Raw genomic sequence first — 9853 nt, 5'->3', positions numbered from 1 at the left:
TAGTAAAACTTGTCAGATTGTCCAATAGAAAGTTTAAAAAAGGGCTGACTGTCAATCATAAAAATCCAGAGTAATATCCATCTGCTTCTATTTATTTAGCCATGTTAGTCCCATTGAGATCAGAGATCTCTTTCCACGGAAGGCCTGGCCAAGTAGGGCAGCAACTCAAAGTTTCAACAGAAGAACAACCAGTTTGATACAGTATAACTAAAAAAACAATGACCCTTAAAATAAGTCAGCAAAAAACTGTTGCATTCAGCCAGCCTGGATTGAAGACTTCACCAAAGATGGAAAAACATTTAGGCTAACTGAGTTTGCAGTCTGTAGATCGTTCCAGGCAAGAGGTGCAGGAAACCTCAAAGCTTTGTTTCCCACCTCAGTCTGAATGTTAGGAACAACAAATGGCATTACGTCCACACATGCATTATAATTGTATACTGGCACATTGTCTTTGTACTGAAATAGAAGCCTTAAAAAGACTGATATTTTATCTTCTCTTAATATTTTGTTGGTATCTTCAGCTGCTGAGTTTCACGTATTTGCGAGGCCTTGGCTGCTGGGAGCTGGATGAGGACTGACAAGGCCACCCATACAAAGGGAAGGGTGAGCCTCTTGTCTGGAAATGGGGGGAGGGAAAGCAAATGAGCATGTACAACCAAAATAATGATAACCACGCAGATACCTTAATACTTCCTGTTTGATTCTTTCCTGCTCATATGGTCTTTTTATATCATCTCAATGTATGTGGCTTCCCTAGTTCTTCATTGAACAGCATGCGTGCAACAGGAAACTGTGCTGTTGACCTCTTGTGAGGTGTTCACAGCGTTAGTGCGCGCATCAAAGAAGAGATTCCTTTGAAATTACATGGAGCAGTATGGAGCAGAGGATAATGCAGCAGTGCTCTGACGAGGCAGTAGTTAAAAGATGTTGAAAATCTGTTCCAGCGTGTGTGCTGCTTTCTCACTGCATGATCAACCACATGGAACTAAAAGCAATTATGAAGCACAATAACATTTAGGTAAGCATGCCATTTCTGAGATTGACAAAACATCTCAATTATTGTGTATGTATTAGCAACTCATTAGCAACATACATTTGCACCATATCCTCAGCCTTTTAATTACAGTGGCTTTATTATTCAGTCACCCCTCCCCCACATATAGCATCTAATAACACTGTGAAGGGAGAATATAATTGTTTTATTCCTTTAATTCATTACAGAATAAAATCTCTAGCTGTATTTCTTCTATTGTGCACAAACAGTGTTTGAATGTGTGTGAGCCAAGCTGCTGCTTTTCACTGTCTCCACTCCGCATTATATCTGGCACACAAAACAAGCCCAAATGTGCGATTGAATTGTGCATATTGTGCAACTCCTGAAAAAGTTGTGTTCGCAGTAAATAGGTAGTTAGGCATGCTGGTCATGCCAGTAACAACTAAGCAAAGGAGAGCCAGACAATAGCCCCTAACTGGACTGTGACAGGGTAATTACTGCGCGCACATAATAAAATTCTCTTTACATAGGTCACTCGGAAAGTGTAATTAAAAAAGCGTTATAGATTATTTTTATTGAAGCAATTAAACCAAAAAGCAAAAAGTAATTAAGTGTGGAGGTAATAATAGTGTTGGTCAACAGCATTTGTTTTGAGAGAGGGGGTTTGTCAGGCTCACCCCTCTAACGCAGCACACATCCTTTAATTTACACACGCCGTTTTATTATGTTAAACTGTTTTTTACTGTGTGACAATTATGTTTATAATGCCAGAAAACTGAGCGGGATTTAATGAAATCATTATCATGTGTGATAATTGTGAGTAAATGCTAGATTTGAATTATCATCTCCCTCTGCTGAATTAATGAATCGTTACTATTCATACTACTGGTTTATAATTATGTTAAATTGGCTGTCTTATCAGCAGTCAAAGACTTGGGATTATCAGCGTCTTGACTGTGTGGACTGTGCCAAATTCCTTGTGGATATCCGCCTGTTCCCTGCACAAAGAGAAAAGGAGAGATAATATTGGGAGGTTAAACTCCACAATTTTCTCTTAAAAGATGTAAGGAGAGCTATTGCACAAATGCGCTCCTGCTTTATGAGGGGGAATCAGACGGATGGGTCCGTGGGGCATTAACATCCACTTGACTTTGAGTGCAGCCCGATTTTACAAGCCAACACATACATGTAGCTGACACATCAACTGTGTTGATCTCTGCAATTGTGTCAGGTAACTGAATTCAGATGATATGTTAATGTGGAGGGGAAATATGTTGCCCTAGTTAGCATATGGGGCCGCTTGCATTTCAGACACTTATTATCATCCAGACGGCACGTTTGGGAAAATCACAATGATAATCTAATTCTCAGGTAGAAGGGAAATGCATCATTTAATCCAGGGAGGTCAAAGACAATTTAGTTTGAAGAAATTAGGAAAGATGGATTTATTTGTAGATTTGAAACATATGAATGAGGTCAGTAGTAGTCATAGACATTGATCAAATAAATATTTAAGAATGTGAAAACAAAGAAAACAGAGAGAAATGTGAAAGAATTGAAATAAAACTCCACCAAAATGCCTTAAAAACATGTGCTGACGAGTCTTTCTGCAAGTTTTTGTCAGTGTCCGATAGAAAGCGAGTATCTACAACACATCGCATCTATACGTTTTTCCACAGGTGTCTAATCAGTGGGAAAATATATACTACTAGAAGTACCCCCGCCCCCACCATTATTTCTCCCATCCTGGGTGTCACTTATAATGTGTAAGGAAAAGAGGTGATACCATCGCCTCACATGTGTTCTTGTGCTTCTATAAATACTCAGGTTACTCTGAAACAGAAAGAAAAAGCAGATCTAAGGTAGCACTGATGATTTTAAAGAAAAGGGAACATGATTGAACATCTCAGACCTCGGCGCAGTGGTTATCATTTGATGTTAAACTTTCCTTTTGTTGTGTCTCCTGTCATTGGGAATGCGAACAGCAGAGGGCAGCTTGAATGCATAAATACAAACTAAAGACGGGGTTGCATCTCTCAGTCATCAAAGGCACGCCGCTCGTTTACATCTCCGTGTCTCCCACCCTGGCTCTGCCCCTGTCTGACAGCCGGCTGGACCGCAGAGAGCTGAGGACCGTGTGTGATCAGCCTCAGACTCTTTCACAGTAAAACTCAGGGGACACGGCAGAGGGAGCGGGACATAAAAAAGAATAGTAGAGTGACAGGTAATTGACCAAAAACAGTCAAAGTAGCAGGTAATGATTTAAAAGCCCCATGTCAATTTGGAAGTCACGTAACAATCCACTTGTATTTAGTCCTGTTTCTTCTCCTGCAGGTTTGAAAAGAGACTTGCTGCTGCAGAAAAAAACCCTCAAAGACAACACTCTGTGCTGTTTTTATTGTTAAACCTGTGTTCTGCCATTGTCTGCCCTCCCTCCTGAGCTCCATCTCTCTCTCTCTCTCTCTCTCCTCTCTCTAACCCTCTCTCTCTCTCTCTCTATCTCTCTCTCTCTCTGTGGCTCAAGATGAATCTGCCAGCATGTGCCCGTGCTCTTCATCACTGTCAGGTGCCCCGTGGTGGTCCTCCTCCTCTTTCTCAAACTGGGCACCAACCGCTGGCTGGAATTATTCCTCACCTCCAAAAACTCTCCCCACTGTTTTCTAAATAAATGTGGCTGTAGTAACCGAGGAGTGTTGCTCATCCATCTTTGCCGCGCTGCTGTGCGGAGTGTGTGCTGTTTGCTGAACTAGACAGAGAGCCTAATAAGGCACACAGTCAGTGTAAAGACACACAGAGGATAATGTAACGTAATGAATTAGATTACTTGTTCTTCCTGTAAATAAAAAAGAAACATGTTTGTTTGTAAGCCTCTGTGACAGCTTTCACTTACAAATGACTTGGCATTTATAGATTTAAAAAATCATGTTGAATTATTTACACTTTACTTATGAGTTTAATCAGCGTTGGTTTCTATGTCACAGTTAACATTTGCATCAGTTCCAGTATTGGTATCAGTATGGATATCAATATCTAACTCAGTGTCAGTATTGGTACCAATATCAGTATCGCTAATTAGATTAGATTAGATTCAATTTATTGTCATTGAGCATGTAACAGGTACAAACAAGCAATGAAATATAGATAGCATCTAACCAGAAGTGCTTAGCAGTAAGTTAAATAACATGAATAATATGACTGATTAATGAATATGACATAATGTGTAATAGTATTAATATTAGTATAGGTGGGGGGCTGGTGGCCGAGCGGTCTAAGCCCCCCACATACAGAGGCTATGGCCCTCATTGTAGAGGTCGCCGGTTCGATTCCTGGCTGTGACCATGAACTACACGTCCTCCCCCACTCTCAACTCCCCATGTTTCCTGTCTCTCTTCAGCTGTCCTGTCAATAAAGGCAAAAATGCCCCAAAACAACTTAAAAAAAAAATATATATATATATATATATAGTATCGGTATCAGTATCCACTCAGGATACTGTCTCAGCTGTTATACAACAAGTGACAAGTATGCAAGGTAAAGCCCTGATTGGACACAGTAATATGGCTGGAACCACTGGTTCCACTGGTCCACCAAAATGTTTTCAACGAGTGTTTATCTTTAAATTATTTTTCTTGCGTTTTGTATTCTGTAATAGGAACCTGATATTAGCCAGTGTTGGTCTCAGACGCTGTATCAGTATCTGTATTAGCACTGCTGTTCATTTTAGTAGCAGTGTTTCTTGGTTTTTAATGTAGTAGAATAAGGGACCCACAGGTGGTGATTTGAGTGGTTACCAGGGATTGAATCGGCCCCTAATAATTGAATATAGTTTCTTGAGACCAACTCATGTTCTATCATGGTATTTCATATAAATTCATAGTTGATAGTCATACGGTTCACGCTAAATTGACTGTGTTTATATAGCACTTTCTCTAGTCTTCTGATCACTCAAAGCACTTTTACACCCATTCTCACCACATTCACACACTGATGGCAGAGGCTGCTGTGTAAAGCGCCTCTGCCATCAGTGTTAACTAATCCCATTCACACATGATGGCAAAGCCATCAGGGGCAGATTGGGATTAAGTGTCTTGCCCAAGGACACTTCAGCATGTGGACAGCTGAACCTGGGATCGAACTACTGACCTTCCAGTTGAGGGACAACCGACTCTTACCGCTTAGCCCACGCAAATTTCACATATCCAGATTTTCATAGTCACTTGAAAACATAGCTGAAATTAAAAGTGTAAAATTCTATTAGTTAGATTAAGAAAAGAAAACAACTGTCCCTTTTTCACTGTGTCCTTTTAATGCATCAGACACACGGGAGGCATAGCAACATCACTGGTATTAGCACTGATATCAGCATCAGCATAGACCTTGAATACTGCCTCACATGTTACATATGACAGATAATGAGCGCAAGTCAAGACAACACACACACACACGCACACACACACGTAAACTAACATGGATCTATGATGAACTACAGTGCCTATGCTAGTGAAAGTTAGTAATATGTATATGTGTCTTTTTATTTTGTTTATTTCAAGGTTTTGTATTTTGTTACAAAAACTCTGATCTGCCAAAAAAAACTAGGTAAGCAAGTAAGTTAAAAATGTATTTATATAGCACTTTTTAAATGCTCGGTTACAAAGTGCTTTACAGGCACAAAACAATATAAACAGGCAAGATAGAAACAAAATACATATGCAGAAATAATCAGACAAACAAAGCAATAGACAGACAACAGTAGAGGTTAGATGGGAGGTCATATGTAGGCCTGAGTATAAAAATGTGTTTTGGGTAATTTTTTGAAGCTATCAACAGATTCAGCCGACCTGATGGTAACAGTCTCTACATCGATATCAGTAACGACACCAGTGTCTGTATCGGCAACAGTATCAACATGAGTATCAATTTCATTCAATTACTCACTGGTTTTTCATCAGTAATATTTATATTATTAATATTTTGATATTTGTACTTTGCATTAGGTATTTGGTATCAGCCATGATATCAGGCAGGTATAAATACTATTGGATCGTCTCTTCTAAAAGGGCTTTATATTATTTTGTTTCATGTGACACCAGAATAACAGTAACGTTACATTTATAATTAAAGCACAAATCTAGCTGCAGCATCTGTTAAAGGTAAAGGTGCCTGTAGTGTTGCCAGTGTCACAATGTGTCTGCTGTAGGTGGGATGTTGAGTTTCAATGAAAGCATGCTATAGATCCTCAACACTGAATGCTTGAATAATGCTTAAGTCCTCCTACACATGCTGCTGCTGTTGAACAAGGTGTACAGTGATTCCCTTCCTCTGTTATCAGCAGACAATTAAAGAGGATGCATTAATTTGTTTTCCTTTGAGGTAATTAAGCTCTTCCACATGAGCGATGTTGTCCTTATTGTCTCCTGCTTCATGCAAATGGGATTCTCTTTCAGGCCTTTTGTTACATTAACTTAACCGCCTTTTGAGCACATTCTTTTAAATGCAGAGAGAATACACACAAGCTAAGGTTCAATTGTTTTCTTCCCCACTCTAAGATGAAATTTCTTTAAGAGCACAGAGGTTGTAAGTCACTTAAATAAGGAAAGCACCTGCACTACAACTTGATTAGCAGTTAAATCAAATGACCTGCAATAGAAGACCTCTGGTTGATCTCCTGTGGTACATATCAGCCAGGATTCTCTGCGTATTCATAGTGAATCTCATTCCTCAACACAAATATGCACTTATTAAGTTCCCCAAGTTCAATTTGAAACGGTTTTTGTAATTAACAAGTAAGCCAAGCTTTAAAATGTCACATTTATTGTATTTTCATATCTCTGAAATTCAGTGCTGAAACAGAATGATGTGTGTTTTATAGCAGTTATGATAAGAGGCTTACACAGTCAAAATCTCAATATAGATCATTCGACAAACGTCTTTGGTGGCCGCTCGTTAAATTGGTTTCACCCGCATATTTGGGCCTTATTTAAAAGATATCTTTGAATAATGGTAAGCAGTTTAGCTCGTCTGAAAAGAGGAGGCTGATGCAAATGAACTCCATTTCACTCTGTTTTGTTTAATCTATAACATTGTAGGTTTTCTGCAGTCTTTTCTCCCAGAGTTTATAGCTTCTATACTCCAGCGTAGATAAATGCAGCTTAGGCATACCTATCTGGAATTTAAGTCAGTCTAATACTCCTCATTGCATATCAAGGACACAAGAACATATTATCTGATCGTTCCTTGCATTCATTACATTAATGAATCAAATATGAATAAGTGGTCCTCTTCAAAAAAAAAAGTGCATTACCATAAGCATTAATATTAATGTCATTATGTGGCGATGCTGAGCTTAAATATCTAATGATATCAGGATGCAAGGGTTTGCAGAAAGAGAAGAAAAACAAGAGAAAATCAAAATACTTTGTTCTTTTGAATATACAATTTTTGTAACTAAGAGGAAAAACAGTAAAAAAAAAAGGAATCATTTTCAGTAATCATAATTCTTACAAGACAGAGCTGCAGGCAGGTAAGATCACAAAGGCTATTTCTGCTCTGTGTTTCCTTCAGAAACATCTGTTTGGAATAACAGTGAACATCTCACTGGATTTAAGGCAGATGCATTTTGCCCTTTACATGGGACATAAAGAGCCTACAATGAAAAAAACAAACATTTGTAATGTTCATTTTTCCACTTCCATGAAGCTGCTTTTTAGAATGAAGTCTGCACGCAAAAATCAAACCCTGTATTTTTAAAGGCAACAGAATATCATGCAACAGCTTATCATACAGACTACAACATGTTATGGCACACATCTCAGCAAAGCGCCCTAAATATTCTGAAAAGCTGTTGCATGGTCACTTTTTTTTGGTACCAAATACATCAACAAGCTGGTTGTATTTTACCCCCACTGATATGTTGGCTGTCAGCAGAGCTCCCATCAAAAGCAGCGGTACCATCCAGAGCCTAGAGCGCTGGGCTCTGTCCTCTTTTCCAGCCAGACCGGTCTCTGGCAGCTGCACGCATGCACACTGGCCGAGGTCAAAGCTGTCACTTCAGAGGGCACTGTCAAATCTCAGCCAGCGCTGGATGATGTGGGAGTGCTCCCTACAATCACCCAGATGTTTCCAATCAGCTGGGCTTCTCCTCTCCTCCTCACGCGCTCTCAGCACTGTCTGAATCTGGTGAGCCACCATAAAACACTGGAAACATTTTATGGAAGTGAATGAGAAAATCAAATTAATTGGAACCTCTGTTGACATTTTCAATTATTTTGTACATTTTCCCTTCCCATTTCACTATCTTAACTCTTTGCACATTTTCACACCTTGTGCAGTCAATAGAAGTAGCTCATACATACTAAATACAACTTTATTTTGTGCCTGTTAACAATTTATTCTTGAAACCAGTGTCCAATGGCAAGTAGTGCTCTATATCTTTGACTGTGTATTAGGCCCACAGCACTGAAAATAAAAGATTTAAGATTTAACTCACAGATTTGCATGGAAGGAAAATCTTCTCTGATTCAGACGGCACACATTTGTTAGGAATGACATGACAACTTTGTCCCTTTTTCTTTTTAGGGCCAACATCGCTTCACATTCACAGTTTAAAATAAACTTGTGATTTGTGCAGCAGGGTTAGTGTAAATATGGAGTCTCTTGGCCACCATTTTTTCCTAATCTACTTCAAATGAAACCACTGAGGTATGAAAAAAGCAGAGTGTGTTCCTGTGAGACCCTGCTTGTGTGAGTCTGCTGAAATCTGACAGCTGCAGCAGCTTGTAAAACGACAACATGAGGCATTGAATCAAACAAACAAAAACTTCCACAAATAACTGAATTATGTGTGTAATACTGTCAGTTTGTATCATGCCTTGATAAACTTAAAACATGAAATCACATGATTAAATACATAGACTGAGGCAGAAAATACTGCTGTCAGAAGTGTATCAGTCTGCACGAAATATTCTGAGAGAAGCTGGTAGTGCAATTTGTTATACCAAGTGAACTATAATCTGGTTGTATTGGACTCATACTGAATTTAGCTGTCAGCAGGGCTCTGAACAAAAGCTTTGGTACCATCCACTGCCCACACTGCTTGGTTCTGTCTTCTTTCTTTAGGGACATTCCAAAAAGGAGGTCATTCAGATGATTTTGGTGGTGCTCCCTACAACCACCCAGATGTCTGGATGTGTTATTGCACCACATGATTGGCCCTTCTTCTTGGTATAGAGGTATTTAAATAAGCTTTAAGGGAGCTGGTGGAAATAAGGAAGCAACAGGATACAATAATAGGGCCCTATGAAATCTGTTTTATTTTTTTCCAAATTCCGTTTTTTTTCCGTTTTAGTTTTTTAGAGTTCCGTTCTTTACCCTTGACACTTATTTTACCACCATATAGTGTGCGCTTTTTGTGTCAGTGGATAAAATGTCTGTTAATGAAATGCAAAAATCCTTAAATTTATTGATGCAACACATCATTGCACAATTTCACCCAGTATTTCTAGTCAAAACATAATGTTGTAACACAACAATGTACCAATAAGTGCTATAAGTACAAAGTGCTTATGATTTTACATGGTTTCAAGTAAAATAAGTAACTGAATGTAAACAAGTCCATTTCAGTTGTTTTGTTTGAAAAAGAAAACAAAGTGCTCAGTAAGCTTTTTGTTTCTGTAAACACAGACTGTGAACACAACACTTAATTTCAGTCTGTTATTTGTAACACAGGTGCTTCTTAAAACAACCTGTAATCGAAGAAAATGCATCAAAAAATAAGGCAGCGATGCAGCAAGGACTATAACCTGAGTTATGGAATTGAACTTTACTTTGTAAACAAACATTGTAGCATTGTAAACATCAGCT

Source organism: Notolabrus celidotus, chromosome 10 (genome assembly GCF_009762535.1).
Source record: "Notolabrus celidotus isolate fNotCel1 chromosome 10, fNotCel1.pri, whole genome shotgun sequence".
Lineage (NCBI taxonomy): Eukaryota > Metazoa > Chordata > Actinopteri > Labriformes > Labridae > Notolabrus > Notolabrus celidotus.
The sequence above is the reverse complement of the archived record's forward strand: the minus strand, read 5'-3'. Positions refer to the sequence as shown.